The sequence below is a fragment of the Meleagris gallopavo genome, chromosome 12 (genome assembly GCF_905368555.1).
Source record: "Meleagris gallopavo chromosome 12, MGAL_WU_HG_1.1, whole genome shotgun sequence".
Taxonomy (NCBI): Eukaryota; Metazoa; Chordata; class Aves; order Galliformes; family Phasianidae; genus Meleagris; species Meleagris gallopavo.
In genome coordinates this window covers 14,388,047-14,412,366 of record NC_139415.1, presented here as the reverse complement: position 1 = coordinate 14,412,366, position 24,320 = coordinate 14,388,047, and the positions used below count along the sequence as shown (strand labels likewise).

At 41.8% G+C, this 24,320-nt stretch overlaps 1 protein-coding gene across 5 annotated transcripts in view; it reads right to left on the bottom strand.

The window, feature by feature from the left end:
- MCTP2 (multiple C2 and transmembrane domain containing 2) overlaps nucleotides 1-24,320 on the bottom strand; it is a 184,648-nt gene that overhangs the window by 100,498 nt on the left and 59,830 nt on the right. The window contains exon 1 of one of the 5 annotated variants that reach the window (XM_085234347.1): nucleotides 12,836-12,988. The exons of 3 other annotated variants lie outside the window; for them this stretch is intronic. The gene's annotated coding sequence lies outside the window, so the exon portion shown is untranslated. Of the gene's footprint in view, nucleotides 1-12,775; nucleotides 12,989-24,320 lie in introns of those variants that run through there. One more of the 5 variants, XM_010717508.4, reaches the window with a different exon arrangement.

Here is a 24,320-nt window from a genome sequence, read left to right as displayed (position 1 = left end):
TTGCACAACTATTGCTTCTATTGAACATGGGATTGCATTGCTAATAAATCCAGTCCATCCTCTCTTCCTCCATCAGTTTTCCTCTATTCTTCTTTCCCACACTGAGCAGCATCAATAAAAAACAGATTCTTTAGAGAAAAATTGCCCATTTCTTGTAAAAGCACATTCTCCATGTCAACATGTTGCTCACTCACGTACTCCTTATCTGCCATAGGCCAGAAGCTTTTCCTTTTCCTTCCACTGTCTCAGAAGCTCAGTGCCAAGCTTATCTCCAAATATCCCCTAAGCACCCACGGGGAGGCTCTAAGTACAGCCTCTATTCCTTCCTTGTATCAGTGGCACATTGTACCAAAAAGCTGCAAACAATGATCATTCAGGGAGAAACATTTCCTGTTATCAATGTTAACTTGGTTGTTTTTAATTGAATGGCTCCTTGCTCTTATGCAAGAAAAAACAGATTAAAAAAAAAAAATCTTTTTAGCCTATCTTCTACAGCATATTCTGTACTATGCTGCTAAATCTCAGAGGCTCAGAGCAATCTATATATTTTAATCCCTTCCTTCATAGAGACCACTCCGGACTGCACCTGTCATTTTTATTACATCTTGTTCTTTTGCTTCATCATCTTCTCTTTTGGGGGCAATGGGGACTAGGAAAAAGAAAAGATTAATGACACAACAACTGGTAACAGCACATCATCTGACTGATGTAATGAGTATTTCTAGCTGTTTATCTTCCCTTAAGTACCTTCTGATCACAGTCCTTCAGTTTACTTTTTCCTTTTTTTAAATAATGTGTTTTGCTCCCTCTCCCAGTAGCACACACTACTTATTCCCTTAAGTAGTTACAATATTCAGAGAGAAAGCATTCTTTAGATATTCTAACAGAAGGCTCCAAGAGAGATTCCAAAAGTTATTGAAAATATAGAGAGATCGTCCTGTACTTCTGCTTCACTTACAGCCCTGTCAGGAAGCCAGAATTGGGACACAAAACCAAACTGGTTTACATACTGCACGTTCCTGCTCTTCTCCTTAAGTAACGACACTCCACACATCCAAAATGCACAACGTTCATTGAAACACCCCTGAAACACTCCCTGCCAAAGCCCTTAAGATGCGCCCTCAAAGCCAGCAGATAGATCTGAGCGCAGCCAAGCATGCCACCACCACAACGTCCACAAATCTGGGAGTCATTGTGCACAGTTGACTTCCCCAGTTAAAGCCAAAAAGCTGGGTCAGTCTGCGTGCCATTAATCTTCACAACGCATGGGTCAATCAGTGTGTTTTCAGCTGAAACTAAATGCTAGCCAACATTTAGACCCTCAGTAGCTGAAAACAGCAACACGTGTTAGAAGCTGTTAGGAAGATGTTCTTCAGCTGCCTACATCTTACCATATGTTCACACTGGATAATAACTAATGCAACTCCCTTGCTATATAATCTCTGTTGATTCTGACATAGAGTGCTCACCCCAAACTCTGCCTGCCTGGCAGGCACTGCCATGAAAGCTAACATTACATGATTTACAAAGCTAATCACAGTTTTCCTACGAATACTGGTAACCAGAAATTAAACTATTTCTCCCTGAGGAGGAAAAAAAGAAAAAAAGAAAAAAAAAAAAAAGATGAGGAAAACAGCTCTCTGCTGGCTAAACAACAACTGTCTGCTCCGGACTGTTATTCCAGTAAAGTGCCTGAGTCCTGTATGAACCATTACAACCAAGAGCAGAATCACTTCAGAAAAAGAAACCTATGCTTTCTTCTTTGCAGTGCCTCCTTTTGGTTGCTTCTTTGGAAATGCACTACTTAACCATAAGCATCGACTGCCATAGAGATAAGAAAATATTTATCTGTACATCTAAACAAAGCCACAAAACATCTGCACATCCAAGCAAAGCCAGAGCTTTGTTCAGAGCTACCGGTATCTCCTGGAACACTCCAAACTCAGCACCAGTTACACCCATGCTTAAAACATTTAAAATAAAACCGCATAGATCACCATGGACAAGATATCTCTTGGGTTATCAAGAACTTCAAGCATTGGGCTTCTTCTGCTGAGAAAAACAAGTCCAAAACAGAAATCTGATCTAGGTGGGCTTGAGGCCATTCACCTGAGGTGACCACACAAGCTAGCAAGGGTCACTGAATTAGAAACTTACATGACAATATACAACAAGTGAGACAGATCTTTCTTCCTGCATCCATGCCCTGCAGTGCAGGGTAAATACCTAAGCTTAAGTTTGCGACAGCACCAGAAGTCTAATCTCGGTCTGATTCTGCACAGGCTAATTACCCTGGGGAAATCAGTATCAGAATTATTTTTAGTACTAACAAGCATCAAAGGCAGCACACTGCTAAAGTGTAGCTAACATCTCCACTGCACAGGCAGTTTGCTGCAGAAGTAGGGTCAGGTCTTGGCCAGCTCCCAAATCTTGCCACTGTGTTTGGATTCAGGTTTTCCTTTCACGGCCTCAGATAATGCAAGTCCACCCATGTCAATTCTGTGCTACTGTTACAGATTCGTTGGCAAAGCAAACCAGGGTGCAGAATTATTTAAAAATATGACCTGATGATGCCAAATTCACGCTTCACAGAAGACAATTTTGTTATCTGAATGCTTGAATGGAAATAAGATAACCAAAGGAAACCAACTTACTCTCTTGATACAAGGAAGAATCCTACAGTTTTTGTTGCAGAAGGACAGAGAACTAAAGGAAAATGCTAAGCTTAAGAAGAATGTTTGATCTGTGCAATCAAGGGATCTTGAATAAAACTCTCCTTAATTATGGTTATTGGTTTTTTTGTCGTACCTCGATCCTCCTCAGATCCCACAGGGTTTTCAGGCTCCAGGTGCCTGGATCCCATGCCTGGCTTTTCATTTCTGAATTTGCTCAAACAAGATTACTCCATCTTACCAAAAATCATGAAACGAGCACGTTTCTTCCTCCATTTTTGACATGAAAGGAACAAGAATGTTCCAACTCCTTTGCACAATCTGCAGAGCTTTCATCTGAGCATTTACGAGCAGACAGTCAGTAGAAGTAACAGACCCATCAGCTGCTTCAAGCACCTTAATATAGTACCTGATAGTGAAAGCTGCTGAAGAAAAAAACCCGCACCTGACTGTAGTTGTATAAGTACTGCTTTCAGTTTGTTTCTGCCTATTCTGAAACCAAAGAAAAATGATGAGTATGTATGCGGGGAAATGAAGAAGGAAGTGCTTGGCTGCATTTTTCTAAAAATATTTCACAATTTCCTTTCACTCTTTCGACTTCCTTCAAAATATTTTCAGTTGTAACTGTACCTGTACATGCCAGAAGGCCTCTTCCCATCTAATTCGCAGGACTGCACTAAGGTGCTACAATCAGATACGTTCTTTGTAACGTCATTCCCCACCAAGCAACACACCTCCCCCCAGGCACACCTGGGCATGAAGCTCTGCCTCCTGCAGCCATGCATCACAGGAGGGGCTGTGCACATCAAATCACATCCCAAGCAAAATCCCGGTATGCTGCCCCTCAAAGGCACTGTGCCACGTGCAGAGATCGGGCCAGCAAGCAGAATGTTTCTTTAACACTGGGTTCTCTAACTTGCCACATTGGTTCCAATCACACCCCTGGAGATGTGGTACATGGAGCAGAGCACATCCAGGAGTATGAGAAGAGGGATGAGCAGCAAGGGGAAGGAGTGATGTGAGAAGTCAGCAGGTACTGGTAAAGTGACATCTAGTATACAGAGAAAAATGGAAGGCCTGCTATGGCTCACATGAGGATCAGTACAAGAGAAGAAAGGCAGCACCACGTGTTCCAGCAGCTCCAGAGGGAATTCAGGCCTGCACTCTCATCCCTCACTCTCTCCTTCAAGCTGGTCGCCTCCTTCGTAACAAGAGGTATATTTTTGTAACAAGAGGTTCACAGAAATAGATCATCCCTTTCCATAACTCACGGGGAAAACAAACCTAGGAAGGAAACTGGAGACTCATTTCCAAAGGAGGCCCAGTAAGGCAGCGCCTTTTACAAGCACTGAAGTATCTTTTAAAAAAAAAAAAGTTTGTGTTTATATGCAAATCACTCGTGTGTGTTCCCTAAATAATTACCATTACTGTCAAACCACTTCTGAAGAGTCAGTGGCTACAGAGAAGAGATCTATTAAAAGCTCTGCACAATCCTGTAATGGCAATTTACCAAAGGGGCATAAACTCAACACCTTCTATCAGAAGAAAGGGCCTGATGCTAGCTTGGTAAGAACCACCAGCCTTTATACAGCAAATCCTTGCATCTAGGTATACTGCATCAGGCATTGCCACTGGGAAAGGTGAGACTGGAAAAGCTGCAGAGAATGAATCCTCCAGGAAGCTTTTGGTGAAAGGAAACGTTTGAGGCTTTCAGTGCCACTTCTCGCGCTGTCACGCACCCCAGAAACAACGTGTGACCACATAACAGCACAGAGACGATGACGGATGGTCACCACACCACAAGTGAAATGGAGAACCTAGAATCTCACGGAAGTTTAAACCAAGAATAAAACAAGTATCTCACGTTCAGCAAAACAGTCGTCCGATCTTCCATGCAGAGGGAGCTGATTCACAGCCACAATAAATATGTTTCTGACCTCCATATGATAAATCTCAGACAAGTGTTTTTGGAGGGACACAAAACAATTCTCTCACTGACGTGTTTTTCTAGGGCAGCATTGCTGGAAAGCCCAATTCTCAGCTACCAAGAAATTAAGCTTGAGCATAGAGAACTACTGCACATTTATGCCCATGTTACAGTCATGATCATTTAAGTGGAAAGCTAATACCTGAACAGTTTATAGAGCTTCATAATTTGGCTCAGCTACACCAAAATTCAACTCTGAAAGACCCTGAGATAAGAAACTAAGGAAAATAATAAGACAGGAGAAGAAAATTATTAGGGAAAGATTCCTGGAAATACGCACATTTGAAAGCCTTGTTTTGGCATTCCTTGGCCATAAGGTAGCAAGGATACAGTGCACCTGTTGGTAAGTTCAGAAGAAAATTGTATCAGCAATGCTATGCTTCTAAAAATGACAGTAACTTAGATAATAAGAGTAAGCCATAAGGAGCATTGCTAACTTCCTAAATATATGCTGCAATACATTTAATTTGGTTAAAATGTGGAAAAGAGCTATAATATAAACTAACCACTAATGCCAAGAAAATTTCTCTTGCTTACGCTAGCCTGGCTTCTGGGTAAGAAGTAGGACAGGATGGAGAAGTGAGCACATGCATCAGGATGCCTTCATTCTCGAGTGAAGGAGCTTCAACCTGCTTATTTATACCTGCGGCCCTGGGGAATGGATTCATCCTCGACAGACAGTAATATCTTACTTTAAATATGAAAAAGCAAAAGCACGTAACTGAAACCTGTCAGACCATTCCTCCAAGTGATGTGGCAGTCAGATGTTCAGCATGCAACTGGCAGAATAAACCTAATGACTCCTTTAAACTTCTTCTTTCTTTATTGTACAGACTAAGCTTACGCCAGCATAGGTCTCTCTAACCACTCGTCATTTCTCACAGAAATGAAACTTGAGGTTTATCTTTCCATACACCATTTGAGTTTTCAGCCTCCAGGAACAAGAAATTGCAACTTATCTCTTGGTTCTGTTACAGCCCAATTTTCCCATTGAGAAGACCAGACAAAGTTGGTAAATTTCACTCCCATTTGTTAGCAATCACATACTGACCCTACCCAAGTCTACACACCAGTTTTTCACTTTGCTAAAGCTAAAGCCCTTACAGACTGACACCAATCTCAGGAAAACCACAAGCTACAGTTCCAGTAACTATTAGAAGATCGAACAAAAAGATTAAAAAATGAAATATATGGGTTTGCAGCAACTTAATGCAAGGATGAAGTGAACCATTCAGGGTTTTAGCTGCAAAAGTTCATGGAGCCTCAACACTACAGTGAAGTGTTAATTCTGGTGCATCCCAGTAAGTGACTTGAACAGAAAAGCTACCCAAAACACGAAGACTGTTTGTATCAGGTAACTTAAAAACTCACTTTTAGATCTTCTAAGATAGTTCATTTATATGACAAAACCCCCTGAAGAGCTTTGATGTTGCACATCTTTGTCCTCCCTGCAGCTAGCTGCAGGCACTGCATTCTGTCAGAATTAGGCTCACTGACATTACACTGTCATTCTGGTCATTCAATCTGATGTCACTGGCAATTTTCTTCACTGTTCTTTGTTCTAAACTCAGAATTTTCCAAAATATTCTGTCCTGTCTAGGACTGTCTGAAGAGCACCTTTATAAGCACTGTCCGTTCTCGCTGAACGCCATCAGGGTGATTACCTCATCTGTTGGCCTAAGACACCTAAACATCAGCAGAACAGTATTTGGAATACTTTTATTCAAGAACCAGAGTTTGATGGATTTTAACCCATTTCAGTGACATTGGATTGACTGAAGAACACAAACCCCAGGTTTGGAGAGCTTCTCACGTCCCCATGCTGTACCCAGGTGAAGGACCCAAAGAGACAGATTTACGTCCAGACCAACTCACTCATCTGAAAAATTCCAAGCAATTTATACAGCCCTTAAAAATACCATAGGACTTGACTCATCCAAGGTAAATTCACCAGGTGAGGTGGGGCAAATTTTGTTGAAATTGAAATGTCTTCCCTTCAGCATGCCTGCAGCACCTTTCTCATGCTGCCCAATTGCTCATTTGCTCACATCATTACCACAGGGCGTTTCTAATTCTCCTTCCACGTATATTCAGCTTCAGGCAGGAGATTTCAGAGCAGATCAAACCAACCAGTCCACTGTTCATCACCATGTCCCGTTCACACATTCTACTAAATTTTAATTGCCTAAATTAATATCACCTACCCTACAATTAACGAACAAAAAGCGAAGTTGATGAATCAATGCTATTTACTTCTGACAAATGCTAACCAAAAGCTGCTTTAATACAGCTAGCATCATTACAAAACGTCCTATTCCTCTTTGTAGATTACAACCACTTAGAGCTCATAAACAAAGTTTTTGCACCAGCTGTCAATAAAAACCTTTTAAAGATGCAGTAATTCTTTTAAAGGATTTAAGAGCTATCCAGATTCCATTTACCTGTGCCTAACAAATAGAGGCAAGAGGCGGTGATTTGACAAGTGTCCCAAAATGGGAACTGCCTGCAGTTACCTAAATAGATTAAGAGGTTTTCTGGTTCTGCACTTAAGTAGATGAATGCTTGATCTTTCATTTGATTAGTATCAAAGACCAGATAGATATTTTTTTTGCTAAATGTGACTATGAGACATCCAGTATTGTTTAGCGGATGTTAAAAACAGGAATCCTTCCTGAATCAGAAGAAGCAGGCTCCAATCCAAAACTCACACGTCCTCACCTAGCACGTATTAAGCTTTGTGTATCAAATTATAGTTTTATGAAGTTAAACATAACGCAGCCACTTACACAGAATCACACCCCAACCACAACTGTACCATCACAATTACCGCTATTTGAGTAGGGAATAGGGAGTTAGAATATAAACGCACAATCAGTTCTGAGAAATCCACTAGCATAAGAGATCAAGTATTTGTATTTAAAAAAAAAAAAAAAAAAGAAAGAAAGAAAAGGCAAAACAAAACTCTCCAGTTAATTGTTTCCAAGTACAAGAAACCTGGAACAAAGCTGGCTATTGAATTAACATTAATGATTTGTCATTTGCTTCTGCAGATGTTTCCCATGAGGGAAGATGCCAGAAAACATTCCACTTGAAAGCAGCAATAAAGAACTGAGTTGTGTTACTTCAATTTATGTGGATGTTTTCATTTGAATTTGTCAAAAACATCAGATGCAACAGGGCTTTATGTTAAGGGGAATTGGTCTGCAACAAAATTTCAATGAACAAAGTACCATAGCCCCTTCCCACTTAAAGCCAAATAAGCCAGGTTTAAAAAGGAAAAAAAAATAAATCACAGCCATGATAATATGAGTTGAGAAATTCTGCCAGTCCTTGCCAACAGCTCCAAATCATCATCACTTCCACATCAGCGGCATTACAAACAAATGCCTGCTTAAGTTGTAATAGCCATCTCATTTTCACTCGTCTCTGTAAAGAGATTATCAAAAAATCTAGATTATACGCCATATCCCAGATAAAACTTAGTTCTTGAGCAGTTCTCCTATATTTAAGAGCAAAAAAGGAATAAAAGCACTTGCTAGAAAATCCCCCAGAGATTTTATCTTTTAATTTATCGCATTGTACGGAGCTGGAACTCTTTCTAAATTAGATTTTATCTCTGATTTTAAGGCAGCAAAGCCACCCAATTCCAAGAATTTCTGAAACAATGAAGGCTGTATCAACCTAAAGACTCTACTGAAGCAGAATTTACTTTGCAGAATACAAATGGAGCTCTTAGGAGTGGGTAACAGGAAGAATGGTCAAGGGTACAAGTACTTTCCAGAAAGGAAGGAGATGAATGTTTTTTTTCCCGCCTGATCTAGAAGGTAAACAAAATAACAACAAAAAGATTTTAAAACCTATGTCACTATCTTACTGGTATTTTAGCAAATTGTTCTTGTGGGAATGTGAAAACAAGCTAGCAAGGAGCATCTGTGTAAATACAAGCGAAACAAGCAGAAAAGTCATCCTCTGCATCAACCTAACTCAACTCTCCCCACACATTAACCAAGAAACCAAAAGAAAGCATTTAAATTAACTACTAGCAGTTAAGGACTGTCAGAAAGCATTACCACCAAGCAATGCTGTAAGACCAAAGGCGGCCTCCCCACGCACCCCACCTACACAAGTGGGGTCCTCTCTCTCTGGTGACAGGGAGGCTGGAAACATGCACATCCAAGCTGGAAATGTTCCAGCACAAATTCCACACGATGCCTTGAAGGCTCACAGCTCAAGGGTCTGTTTTTCTTAGACAACAGCTGAGGTCAATGGAAAGCACAGGCACAATCTGCCACCGTCAGCCCTGGTGCAGTGCTTATCAGAAGGTGGCATCAGCAGAAATATAACGTTCTTCTGATTTTCCCAAAATAATTCAATTATTTCATTGATAAAACAATGAAACTTGGCAGCTGTAGGGTAACCTTGCAAAACATCAGATTGATTTGCAGAAGGTTATAAATAGCTAACTGATCAAAAGTTAAGGAAACTGTATTATGCACGCTCCTGCAGATTTCCCTTAAGCTTGAAAATTAAAGTTGCATCCAACATTCACCTGTTGGGGTACATTTTGGGCAAAGTAATGGCGACCTGAAAATAATCTCTCCGAATTTTTATCCCATACAGCATGGAAGTAGACTGCATTGCTCCAAATACCACTTCAGCCCAATAAGCCGCCTCTAACTCTGACCAAAAGCAGATGTTCAGAAAAAAGAATACAAATTATACAGACTCCACCAGAAAAATAATCTCCTGGTTTCCAGAAATCTGTCATTTAGGGGCTGTTTCAGCTAGAAATCATATCTGCAGCTTTGAGATTAACACCTCTAGAACGCTTTCCTACACGGATTTGTCTTAAAAGTTTAGAATAAGCAGAAGGAATGCTATACACTCACGAGTTCCATGGGTAAGCTGTGTGTGTGAACCAGTATCTCCTTTCACCGACAAGAAAGTCAGGATAAAAAAAAAAATAAAAAAATCACTGAACTTTTCCCATTTACTCTCACTTCAGCTTTTGAGTTATATGAAATAATGAGCAATTTTTAGGTGGAAAGGATAGGTCAAACGGTTTTCAGCTTGCCTCCAACTGTCTGTGTGAGGTTTTGCCTTGTTTTAATGACCGCATTTTTAATGAACAACAACAAAACTTGTAATCCCCAAATACTTTTAGTAGGAACTTGCTTTACATCAGCACAGTGGCTACACGATGAGTTAGTACAAATAAAAATACACAGGCGAAGGTATTTGCCCTAGCACAGAAAGAACAAGCTATAAGGTGGGCAGCAACAGCACAGTTTGCTTTCAGAAGTCCTCCTCACTTTAGGGGCAGAACAGGCACACAGTGCCCCACTACTTGCACAGTACTGGAGATCCAGGGAAGATGGAGCACAGCTAACAAATAAAAGTGTTTTATTAACAACTTCCTTATAATTGCTGCCTAAGGTAGAGCAAAACAACCAACGCAGCAATCACCCCAGTCTGTGGCAATGCTGGTAAACCTGTAGTTACACCCAATCTAATTTCTTCAAGTGAGAAACTGCCAAGCGTTTAGTAAGATGATCAATCGTTGGGTCAATTGGACAGGAAACTTGGCCCAGTTTCTCTTAGCGCATGATTCTATAGCCCTCTTTCAGGACTCTCATTTACATGGGACATGGGATACCCCCCCCCCCCAAAAAAGTGTAAATTTAGAGACCCAAACTGCCCAAAAAACGAGTAACTCCTTTTCTTCTATCACTTGATTGTTACAGCATCAACAGGCACACTCAGGTGCAGCTGTTAGGCTGATACTCAATTTGAAAGCAGTGTTGGAGGCACTTGTGTCTCTGACAACCTCATAATCCTGCAAAGAGCAATTTCATTTTGAGAAACAGTCCCCCAGGACCTGGGGAACATTTAACTGCTTAATGTAGGTAGGAATAGTCTGGGGAAAAGAGGTCCTGTCACTTAGAAGCAAGCTTCTATTGCATGTAAGCTGTCTAATAAATACAACTTGAAGTAAAATGGGAACGTGGGAAGGATGCCAACATAAATCCTCTAGGTCTGAGGAAATCAGGAGCAATTTTCCACTCAAGAATGGGACCGGTACAGAGGAAATTAGGGCATATTTAGCATGCTTTGGCCTCCTCCGCCAAGGTGAAGCTTCCTTCTTCCCTCCAGAGCGAGCTAGAAGGCCCCACATCTCCACAGACCGCCCAGACAGACCAAAATTCAAACTCCCCCACTAAAATTAGTTCAGAGTATAGGGATGAGTGACCAAAACTGACAGGTTCTCCAGTCATGGAAGCACCTCAAGCTGCTACACAAGTGCAGAGGTCATTATAGCTAGCAGAGGTCTCATGGCAACCTTCAGCTAACAACAAGAAACCCTCTTCAGAGATGAGGAGATAAGCAATTCACTATGACTTAAACCAAACCAGCCAAACAGATGTACAGAAAATCTCTGTGGGGGTAACCATGGGATGCAGGCCGCATGTCAGCCCAACCCGATTTGCCATAGACAGCCCCAAAACCCAGAGGGCCTCAGCATCGCAGACAGGAACATCCTTAGGAACAATTCTTGCCTGAGCACGTATTATAAACAATTATCTGTTCAAATAAGAGGAATTTCATCAACGCAGTTACCTGGCAAACAGCTTAAACTCATGCAAAAGACATCACAGAAAAAAAAAAAAGAAGTTGATCCAGTCTTGCAGCTGATGCTCCTTGCAGTGAAGCTGATTCAGTCTTGGTAGTAATTACCTCAGATGAGGGGACAAGCAACCTCCACCCTTCTGCTACCACCTTGTGCAGTGGGGTCAATCCCCGTGCTATTCAGGTGCCTACCTGTGCCAAGTGTAGTTGCAGGTGCTCCTTACATCTCAGGTTTTAATAAACAGCTTCAATACACACATGTGTCAGGCTGAACCAGGCTCTGAGCAACCTGATTGATCTGCAGGTGTCCCTGTTCGGTGCAGGGGAGTTGGGACAGATGGCCTTTAAGTGTTCCTTCCAACTCAAGAGATTCTATAATTTACATATTTCAACCTATTTGATGGTTTTTTCGATGTCAACAAAGTTAATGTTTCTAACACCTCCATCTCTATTAAAAATGAAGTGTGCTTTAAAAAAATCTTAAATAAAATGAAATTTTCCTTTCTGCACTACATTCTTCAAACTCTTCCTGCAGTCATTGCAAAGTGGAGCTGCACATGCTGAATCCACCCTCAGACTCCACCATCTGAAAGCATTTTTGCCTCACAATAAGCTATTTTATGACGGCAGCGAGCAGCAGCAAGAAATCAAACAAATAGGATTATTACTCAAATGCTCCCATTCACCCCGACAGCCAGAAGCACCCATTCAATAGGATCATCGCTCAGACAACCAAAATTACTTCAGCGTACCTGACAACTTCTACGGCTCAATCACCAAAAAATTAACACCAAAATATTCAGGTGAGAATTTCCATTTTCTTAAAGTCACGTTACAGTAATTTAGCTTCCAGTGAATGTCGTAACATTAAGGGCATGAAGCATTTCCCTGTCAGTTACTATAGCTGTGCTATGCAAACACCACTGAAAAAACGGATTATTTCTCGTTACGAGCAGGATGTCTTTATTTAAAGAGCAATGGCTTACTTCTTAAGCCTCTCTTGAAGATACTCTTAACACAATTGTACCACGTTAACGTATATGTGTGAATGCTTTTCCCCTTTTTTATTATTTTAGGTTTGTTTGTTTGACCAACCGGTTTGATTAATTACAGCCTAAACTTAACCAAACTCCTTTCCAGTTAGCAAATGGGACGAATCAAATCAGGGATCGGGTAAAAGGCGTTTGCATTTTTTCAGCGCAACTTTCTTATGCGAACAAACACTCACACGACCCAGACCGCTTTGCTCCGAGTCCCTTGCACCGCATCGCAAAAGCTGCACGTCGCAAAGCAAAAGCAAAGAGTGGAATTAGTGCAGAGCCGCGACTACAAACTTACTCCCCCTGGATACTTCAGCGCTAGAAGAACAAAGTGCGATAACAACTCGGCCAGCCACAAAACAGGCAAAACCCACCAGTTCCCATAAAAAAAGCATAAAGTCCCGCTCCCACAAGCAGCTTAGATTTTTAAGAGAAGCCACTGTATTTACCCCACGCAGATAACAACGCGAAACAGCCGCAGCCTCGCGTCGCGGGGCGAGCCGGGTTACCTGCCAGCCGGGCACAGCCATCCGCAGCCGGACCGCTCGGCGCCCGCGCTGCTCGCCCCGCGGAGGCACGTGTTGCTATCAGCACCGCTTCCTCCTCCCCGCCCCGCTCCGCTCCCACCCCCGGCCCGGGGCGGTGCCACCGCCGCCTCCCTGCGCGCTTCCCCCGCCTCCGCCGCGGCCCGGTGGAGGCCGTTCCCAGAACCTCCTGCGGTTATCGCAGCATCCCCCCGGCAGCCGTCGGTTCCTTCACCGCACCATCCTATCACGTTGTTTGCCTCCTCTCAGAGTATTCCCCCTCAGAGCAGCCCCATCTCCAGGACCATTCCCCATACCTCCATCACAACTCCCCAGCTCCAGATCCCCTCCCCCCCGGTCACCTGCACCCTGAGCATCCCTCCAACCCAGCGAGTTTTATCCCAAAGGCCCGTGGGCAAAGGGGAAGGTGGTGGACAGCCCTTAGTAAGGGTGAAGCTGGAAAGGAAATTGCATGCATGACTACAGGCAAGAGAAAAGAAAACCAACAGCAGCATTGCCACGTAACACATTTTCTTGGCTGCATCTTCAGGTGCCTAGTGAGAGAGTGAAGTAGCACAGCTGTGTGTTTGAGGCAAGGCAGGGCTGGGTGAGGTGACTTTTAACTGCATGCCTGCAGCTGAAGCAAGCCTGGATTTCCCCCCATTAGTATGGCACAGCATGGAAAGGCAAATGGTACTTCGGCAGCATTCTGTGGGTCTCATCCTCCACCACACTCCTGCCTGAAAGATCTCACGCAAGACAAACATCACTGCACTTTCCTGTGGTGTTCAGCCTCCATTGGCCATAGTATCACTATGTGAGGCACAAAACAGTAAGTAAAAATGAAAGCCTAGTAGTGGAATCTACTTACTTCCCCATCTTCTGCTCATAAGGATTACATGTTATCATAGAATAATTTGCGTTGGAAGGAACCCTTAACCCTGTCAACTGGTCTGACACATCTACAATGAATAGGAACACCTACAGCTGATCAGGTACTCAGAGCTCCTCCAGCCTGACCTTGGGTATCTCCAGGGGCACCCAACGCCTCTCTGAATAACCTGTGCCAGTGCCTCCCCAGTCTAATTGGAAAAAACGCCTTCCTTATATCCAATCTAAATCTCCTCTCTTTCAGTTTGAAACCATTTTCCCTTGTCCTATCACAACAGACCCTGCTAAAGAGTCTGTCCCCCCTTTCTTACAGCCCCTTTAGATACTGAAGGGCCACTCTCAGGTCTCCCCAGAGCCCTCTCTCCTCCAAGCTGCAAAGCCCCAGATCTCAGCCTGTCCTTTTAGAGGTGTTCCATCCCTCTGGTCATTTTTGTGGCTTTACAGAGTATGTTTAAGAGCACAGCTGATGTAGTAACACCTCACATCACCCAGTAAAACCTGGTGATGCAATTACATTATGCTATTGTGAAACAAATTGTCAAGCACATGTGGTGAGGATTTGTCATAGTGCAACAAACAATTACATTCAGCACTGAAAGAAAACATGGGAAAAACTTTTCATATTATCATCCTCATCTCTACCAATTCTAGACAGGAAGAATTCACATTTGCCAGTCCCACACAAACCTACAGGATGAGGCACAAGGATCTACATAGGCATCATTAAGGTTATTGCTCACATGTGCGAGATATTTATAGGACCTGGGCAAAAGGCAGTATTGACAAAGCTGTATTTTGCTTCCTGATTTATTTGAGTGGCCAGTTCCTAATGTTCCAGCACTACTTCAATGAGAGTATCAGTTACCACAGTCACTGTTATATCAAATACGCAGCTACTCCTAGAGTGCATATGGCTTTCCAAAATTCTGCTAAATGCTGAGCAGCCAGTTTTACTTAGCTTGTGCAATTAAAAATACATGCTTTAAGGGGAACTTTGCTGAGAACAGAAAAACTGATCAACTATCTAAGCTGGAAGCAGAGAAAAGACTTGCACCACTAATACTTTTTTTTGTCTTTTCATCTAGAACAAGAAAGGCATCAGGTTTAGATAATTAGGTGAGTTCTGGAAGAACAACATAGTCCTTAAAAAACGTGTAGTTCTATGATCCCACAAAATGCATATCATAAAAACAGTTCTATGCATGTTTTGCCAGACTGCAGCCAAAAGAGCAAAATGCTAAGCTGAAGGGCCACCTAATAGAGAAGACTCTCCATTTTTGGAGTGGCAAGAAAATAAACAGTTGTTTGCCAGCATCACTGCCACACCTGTGATGGTTTGCTTGTATGCACCAGGAGGGAAATGGAAATACAAAAATCACATTCTTATATCCAGTATCCACCAAAATGAGAACTTTGTCACAAATACAGGATGTGACAACTTGTCCCACAGAAGTGTTAAGTTTACGTCTGTCTCACTGTAAAGCAGATGCTGAGTGTGAAGCCATATCTGCTTTCTGGTTCCTGTGAATGCTGGTGTGTGTGGTGAGTCATTACTGCTCTCCAGCCCCTATAGAGACTTGGTTTGATCTATTCGTGGTCGTCTTTTCTCTATTTTAAATATTCACAGCTACCTAAACAACCAATCATTACCAACAGGCAAGAAATCAGAACTGTTGAGAACAGTTCTTCTGCCTTTATCTTGTATCTGTAACAGCACATCTATTCACTAGCACTCATTTTTAACAAATTCAAATGGGGAAAAGGAAGAAGGAAGACAACACTTTGGGAGGATCTGGGCAGCCTGGTCTGGTGGTTAGCAACCCTTCCAGTGGCAAAGGGGTTGAAACTAGATGATCTTTGATGTCCTTTCCAACCCAGACCATTCTATGATGATTCTATAAAGGATCACCAAAACCCTGGTACAGCCAGTGGTAAAACATAAGCGAAGCCAACCTGAGGATGTTTTATGAATGCATCGAATGCCCTTTGAAGCCATCAAGAGCTACCACGTCAGTTGTTACTAACTCACTTAGTGTTGAACTTTGACATAAACATTAGTCAAATCCTGCTGTAAAAAGCACATGAACAAATGAATGCACGGTGAAAAATATAGCGATAATCATTTCAGTTGGAAAAAAAATGAAAATATATGTATCTAAAAATTCTTATTATCTTTCCAGGTGGCTCTATGGATTACTTCCAATGAGCCACAGTACAACTTTCTCTTCACACAGACAAATGATTTTCTGTAGATGTTATTAAGGATGGCATTAACAATTCCTTTAGGAGAAGAAGAGAGAAAAATGTATATAATTGAAACCTACAGTTGGCATTATCAAATTCTATTTGTCTTCTGTGAAAATGTCACATTTTCTCATGAAAGAAATAAAAGCTCTTTTCTCAGCAAAGAAAAGCAACTTTACTCCCTCACTGTTTTTTTCCTTGCAGTACAACTACTGGGAAAATGTAACTCCATCGGTTGCTAACAAAATTTGTCCAGAGTAGTTCAACACAAAACCACAAATTCAGCTGCAATCTTCCAGAGGTGCAACAAGTAAAGCACATTAACATCTAGGCCACCTCTCTGTGTAGACTGTTTCCAACAGCACATCTTCCAGGACCACAAGGAAGGGAACTGGAAGCAGCATCAGACAACAAGGAGAGCCAATCACAAGAAAAAGTAGTCCTTTCATTTGCATTAAAACACCCTTCCCCCAGACCTTACAGGTACTGTGTGTAGTAATACAAGTTTTTGGACTTCAAAGCTTTGATTGGTTGTTACTCCTCTAAAAGCCTCCTGTCCCATCTACAAGTAGGTGGTCACTGCCATGATCACTGGTCACCACCAGAAGCTCTACAGATCTCTTTAGCCTGCTTCTAAGCAATTGTCTGAACCCAGCTATTCAACATTGACTTGTTTGCAGAAGTTTACTTAACAGATTGCTTTGACATTTGTTAGCCCAGGGCAAAAACCCTCAGGTACACAACCGATGAAGGCGTTTCAAAACCACATGGCAACATTTGTCTGTTTTATTTCTTTTATTGCAGAGCTGAACAATTAAAACCAAGAAGTCCTGGTGACCCCAGCACAGAATTACAGGTCTATAAGCTGCAGCTGAGCACCTGCTTTACAGGCAGAATTTGGAGCAGGACCAAGGGCGTGCTTGCTCCTCATGTCCATGAACATTAAGCCATTCCCAGAATGCAAACCAAGCAGGCTGGAAGGTGTAAGTCACTGTGTAACTACACAAACATTCTCAAAACTTCAGGATACTTAGACTTGTTGGTAGTTTGGCATTAGAATATGAACAATGGTAATCAGTTATGACTTGAATACTCACTTTCAACGTCAATGACTTATCCTGAAAAACACATACCTTCCACTCACCGTGATTCACCTCAGAGGTGAAGAATTGTCCCTGGCCATTTTTCTGCCCAAACAGTGGAAATGCTGCACGCTGAAACCTGAGTTTAAACTTCCGAGAAATGAAACCACTAGAATCTCAAGTTTCCTCTTCCCTCTTTTTCAGTCAAGCGCCCGTATCTGAGTGCAACTCAACCATGTCAAACCATTCAGTGCTGACTACATTTCAATCAGCTGTCTCTGGTGAGAAAGAACGGAGACAGTTGTTCCAACTACCCAGGATTTATTAATAGTTTTGAAAATTATTCAAGCGTGCTGCATTTTGTGACAGATCTTATAATTTTTTTTTTTATCTGTGTAGTAATTTTCCTGACAGCCCACTGAGTAGTGATGCAGAGGACTGTTTCTTGTGCAAACAGTGGACTTCAATAACATTTGAAAAGTCATGTTTTGATTCATCCCCAAAGTAATGCAGAGCTGTACACGGGATCCACGTGCTTCTGAGAGCAGCTGACAAGTGCTACAACTGAAACACAGGGAGCAGAATAAGGAACTGCATCCAAGAATCTCCGAGCAATTTACCAATATCAGTTCATCCTCCTACATCTCAAAAGCAGTTATTAACGTAACTGATGAGCTAAGTCTTTGTTCTATTGTTGGCTTGAAGTTATATAGGAATATATATTTATAAAAATCCAATAACAGTCAGGAATAGAATATAATATCGATTCTTCCAGTAACAAAGTATTTGGGAAGGAAGGAAAAGATAAGTGATATATTTTGGTTTGGCTGTTCTGGTGATACCCCTTGTTCTAGGAAAATGGAGTCCATGAAGTTTTCAGCTTTCAGCTCAGTGTTATGTCCAGAGTTACAATGAAGTATTTGGTCCTGGAAGCCAGACAGGATCAGCAACCCCACTGCTTCCTTCCCTCTTTTTGCGATTCAAACAGCACAGAGATCCTGCCATGAAAGGATGAAGGTGGTCTCAGCTCCTGCTGAGCTCTGAGTGCTTCTTACAAAAGTTTGCATCTCTCATATTCAACCCACTTTTGCTTTGACACCAGCTAAACTGCCTTGTTCATACTGCTGATACCTTATTATCAGCTTTAAACATTAAACCTAAGGGTAGCTACAGGTTAAAACTTACTACTGACACATCATTAATTGTATTGTGGCAGCTACAGAATACCGAAGGCCCTGGTCAGTAACAAAGATTGTTTTACCCCATAGCAATCTCTAGCCTAAAGTTTATTTAATCACCAAATTGACTTTGACTGCAACCTTTAGCACTGATAAACATGAGCAGCAGATGGTTTGAACACATCTACCGAAGCCTGGAGATATTTGCTCTTTTCAGCCTTTTTTTTTTTTTAATATATATTCATTCCCTTATGTTCTTATGTCTGAAGAAGTCCGCCAACACAAAGCACAAGCTATAGAGACTACAAACAGTGCAAACAAGAAATACAGGGCTGGCAAATTGAAGAATATGGCTATTCAATATTTTGCAGCATTTCTTTTAAAAAGCCTCTTCCTCTCCCCACATCTACAGAGTAGAAAAAAAATGAGTATTAAAAGCAGATTCTTGGTGTACATATCTCCTCTGTCCAAGTGATCCTTGTGGAAAGGACATGGAAAAGTAAATCAGAAGAGTAATACGCTGTGCTCTAGACAAGTTCTGGAACTAGGGAATGGGGAAATGAATTTAAATGTTGTATTCTGTACCAGATTGTACCAAGTGTTTTCCATTATGGTTACTTTCAGAGAAGTGCATGTTCAGTACAGCATATGCCTGCCTTGAACTGCTTCTGTGGGAATTGGCATTTGGTTATAAATTCTGAGCTGGTGTAGGTGAAGGAAGGAAAATTTGCACATAGCCAAAGTTCTAAGGCGAGAGACTTCAACTGTGTTTGTTTGTATTTAATAGCTAGAAAGCAAGCTGCTCATCCTTCAAAACTGACATGAATGAATATCCCTTCTATTACAGTATTTATCACCACCTAATAAGGTGTTGTGGTACTATGATGAAGGTGTCTAAATCCAGACCCTAAAACTAGAAGCACAGTAGACTCCATCCATATTTATTAAACAATCTTCTGGAAATGACTGATCAGACTCACTAGAATTGTTGACTGAAGGATATTAGTCATGCAGACACTTGTAGGTGTTGAATGCACTGCACAATTTTAAGGGTGCTGGATGAGAACAAGTATTTCAGTGCAGACATAAGCCCAAGAGTGCTTAGAGTACTACCAAGCAAGGCTCTCCAAGTGATTTCCCATGAGCAAACAGACTTTTGAATAACACCAACCCATGCACTGCTTAGTCTTTTCATTTCAGTCATTTCTTCATATCTAAAACCTAGGAATGGCTACAACTGAGCTCTTCTAAAATTAACGAGGTTTGACGATGGTGATCAGTTTGCAAAAGCCAGCTGTCCAAGACACCTAGTAGCACATAGATCCCTGAAGGTCTTTATGGTAGTGTTAAAGGCTGTCGTGCTTCCTACACCAAGGACAGCTGTACATGCCAAAGGGGTAACCAACTCCATCTGCACACCACCGCTACATGCCAAACATCACTGCTCTCAGATCCATCAGCAGGGCTGGAGTTGCAATCTCTCATTAATCCACTTTTGGAAAAAAAAAAAAAAAAAAACAAAAAAAAAAACCCAACACTACCAGAACCCTGTTAAACTCACGCAACTTCCTCCATTGCTGAGCAGAGATGTACCCAAACTAGCTGGTATACAGAGCTGGGAGTGGCTTGCTGCTGTGGTCCCCACGTCACTGTTCTAAGCTGTTCCAAGCAGGCTGCCGATCACTACATCTATAGAAGATAAAGTAAAACTCTGCAAGCAAAGAACATCTCCTATGCTACAGTGCAATACAACCACAAACATGAAGAACAAGAACTACCCACCCCAGAGACATGCCAAATGTGATCAAAGGCTGTTGGCATCAACTCAGCTTCTCACCCTGCTCCCAGTCACTGCTCTTCAACACAGCTATTTCTAAGAGAAGAGGTACATCACTTTGCAGAGGGTATAACTGTCTTCAAAGCAGATCTGTCATCCAGGCAGTCTTCAAGGCAGCTTGGTGGGAGGGCAGGAAATTGTATCAGAACAAGGAAATGATAAGAATAACTGGCTATTTTTGCAGCTATAGATTTGCTGGTACTGGATCATTTCATCAATCCATCAATTTCTCTGTGCCGCCTCTGGCAGGAACTAGTATTTATTAGAGCTGAGGAAAGTGGAAACCCCAGAGAAGGCGTCTGGTTAATTGCACAATGCTGGAAGTTCGGGGAAATTGTCCTCAGCAGCTTTAGGAATGGTTAACTTTGCATCTATGAGCACAATTCCCAGGAGCAATTATTCTAGCTATGTTCTTCCTATTTCATCAGTCTACACATTTCAGAATATAAACACTAACGCTGAGTTGCAATAACTGGTGAATGCCCATTTCCCAGCAAAGCCAGCGGGCTCTCATTCTCTGCTTACTTTAAAGCAGATTGGACTATATTCCAGCCTAGGAAAACATACTAGTGATGCAGAGCAGAGTTTTCTCTGGGAAGGTGAAGATCTGAGCTTATTGCAGAGCAGTGGTGCAAAAGGGTGGAGGAGCATGAAGTGCTGGGGCAGCCTCAGCTGCTAGGATTTCAAACAGCCCCTGGAGCTGCTCCAATTTACTTTGGAGCCTTTCCTAGAACAAGGTTGAAATTTTGCAGACAGAAACACAGAAGTCTCTTGCGTAGGCAGAAGTAAATGTAACAATTCCTCAGTGCAAAAATGCTAATCCCACCTCTAAAAAAGTCCAGGTGTTTTGGCTGAGAGCTTAAAGCTTCACTTAAGCAAGGCCAGGTGAGAACCCCATCTCTGTGTGTCGTGCTACATTCCCTTTCCTCTGGGTTTGAGAGAATCCACCCTGACTGTAGATAATTTCAAAAAAACAAACCAGCCCTCTGATGTAACAATAAAAAATGGGCGAATTTGAGGTGTAAAAGAGAGAGGTGAGCACTTAGCTTTGAGAGTACTCATTAAAATTCATCTTCCAGATGTCTGCATTGTTTATAGAGGATCACCACAGCCACTCAGCCCCTATAAACCACAAGTGCCAGATGAGAAATTCATAGTACTGCAGCCTTAAAGGATGTCTAATCCTTGTGTCAAGCAGTTTGGGGCTGACATAAAATAAGCATACATTAATGTACTTGATGCTTGCTTCCGCTCCACCCATCCTGATAAACCCAGCAGGTTACTGTTAAGGATTTTAATGTAAACAGTTTACCTAAGGACTCGGTGGGTAAAAGGGGAGAGAGAGCACTGGAAATTGAGTGATGTTTCTAGGTAACAGCCAGAAATGACAGCCAGGTGCTTCATACATCCAACTCCAGCACTTCTGATAAGAGATATGCGAGCATCAATAAGTTGGGAATTAAATGATGCTATTCTTTGCACAGGGATACAAGCCAAATATTACAGGACAGAATTACCATAAGATTTTTTTTTTTTTTATGCCTGTACATTTACCATCCAGGATGTCTGGAGCAAAAGAAAACAGGAAGAGAAACACAGGCTGCTAAGTGTGGGTGCTTGAAAGGGCTTTCTAATGCTTAGCATAATACATGCATTATTACAGCATTTCCATAAATCACATGGCAAGATGTTCCAAGGTTGTGCATTATTTAGGCAGCTCGTCATTCACTTCCTTGATGAATCTTAAGTTCATGGAAACGATTAATGTCTGAAAGAGAACAAAGCCAAATTGGATGAGATTTGCCCTCAAATCCACGATTTTCCTCACTGTAGGAAAACACTTGCTGCCTAACTCCTCTGAGATTTTGTAGGTACCTCAACCTATTCCAGATTTGATAAGAGACATTTGCAAGTAATATCCTCACAAAAGCCGTGTTCCTTCTTCAGCAAGTTCACCATGCCCTTCGTGAACACACAATGGACAGACTACAGAAATTTCAACACAGTACTACAAGCATAAGATGGCATTGTTTGCTTTACAAAGTTAATGAACTCCCTGCAGCGCAACTCAGTAAAAGTCACACTCTTGGAGGATAAATCCTGGAGACAACTGAAGAGAACTCTGTTGCCTGTCCCGTTCAGTAGACATCAGGGACCCAAATCATCACAGTTCTGGGGAAAAAGTATTCACCCACACTAACTTTCAAAGCTTTCTTTCAGCACAGCCAGCATTTCCACGTTGCAAACTGACCTAGTGGTTCATGAAGGAAGTTGTGACATAACCAAGTTAGAACAACAGGATGAGACCAAAGTTTTCTCTGAACCCTCGGCATACAATGTCTGAAGCCATTTGCTGGGTGATGGAGGGGAGAACAGAAGGGATAGGTAAGAGGCAGAAATGTCTACTAGCGGGAATTAAGAGCTGGCAGCAGGAAAGCAAGCCATACATCTCAGTGTTGGAATCACACTGTCACAGCATTTCTGGGTGCCAGCCTTCACTATGTGCTGTCTCTGCTTATGTTTTGTAAAAAGAGAACTATTTTGCAGAGTCCAGAAAGACAGGAACCAACTCAGACCATTTGCTAAGAGGGAACAAGAAATTTATCTGGAGGGATCAAGAAAGATTTGAGAAACCAAGTTTCTTCATCAAGAGAGAAGCTATGCAAGCATATATAAATATATATATAAATATGAGTAGTTTTATAAAAAGTCACATGCCAAGCAGCCACATAAATACCAAATACTACTCCCAATATCCTTGAACTTCAAACAGTGCAATTCACCCAGCACCAGCTGGTAAGTACTTTTGATTGCTTTCTTGTGTATGTTCCTTTCCAAGAGATGAGACGCTCAATTCTGCTGAAGGCCAGGAGTGAAATTGTAATTACAGTGGTGTTCAAATGGAGTAAACTGGGAATCCTTCCAGACTCTCATCCTTAAAACACACAAGTAACCTAGAAAGTTAGATAGGGACTCATGAGAACAAGAGGGGTATGTATTGGGAAAAGGAGGCATGTATTTGTTTTCTGAGTAAGTTCTTCTCCCCCTACCAGCAAACAACTTAAAATTTAATTTAGAAAAGTAAATAGATCGTGTTCCATCTTGGGGTTACGGGCAAACCTATGACAATTGATGAGTCCAGAGGGATATCTGCAAGTCTTACTAGTCCAGAAGCCACAAACACTCTTTTAGTGCTTAAGGACCATTCTAGTTCTATTTCACAAGAGACTACAAACTACAGAATACAGCACCTCAGGAAAAATAACAGATTAAAATGGTGTTGAAGATGGTATCTTTAACACTGGTGACAGCAGAAGGGAACTCTGCCTCCTCCCTGCCCCTCTCCCCACACTCACCCTACATGGGAATGTCCCTGCCAGGGCTTCTGAGGTGGCCGCTTCCAGCAGGGGGGTGTGACATGGATAACCTGGGGAGCAGCAATGTTTTCCAGCAGCTATACTCAGAGAATCCACTGATGACACCTTAAGTCCCATGGTATCATTATGGTTTCTCCAAATCACACCCCTACTGCAATTATTGCTCTTGCCCTAGCTCTTAAACAATAGGAAAGCAGCAGCTAGGTCAGATGTGGAATCTGACAGAGCAAGTCGCTTCCACCTGAAGTCAAACTCCTTTCTGAAGTTTAGATATTGTTTTAATTTGTCTGAAGAGAAGTGTTTGAGAAGCGCAAGTATAAAATACTTCCCAACTTTGGTTCATAGCGTGTGGCAAAACAGCACACCAGCATGGAACACTTCATATGCCCTTATGAACATTTTGCACAGTATTATACATAGATTTCTTTTAAGAGTGGAATGCTGAGAATATCTGATAAAGCATGAACATTCTTAATGCCAGAGTGATCTGTTGCCTACCCAAATAGCCACTCATTCCTTCTCCCTTCAATCCCCCTCTTTTTCCCTTGTAAAAAAGGGAAAATTTAGATGTGAAACTGAGTAGTACAGTTTTTACAGGGAAATTAAACCTAGGAGTGCAGTTATTTTCCCATTAATAAGAAGGAACGGGAGTTGCGATGTTGCATTTCATTATTAATAGGTATTTCCTGGAACCTCAACAGCTAGGAAATGCCACGTACAAGGAATCAAGCAATTTAAAAGTGAAGCCGAACACACTGAATTTCACAAACAATGGGAAGGAAAACATTGCTTCTTTTCCAATCCATCCAGCAGTAGCTTCACAGATTGAGAATATTGTTTATAGCACAGGTAGTTCAACAG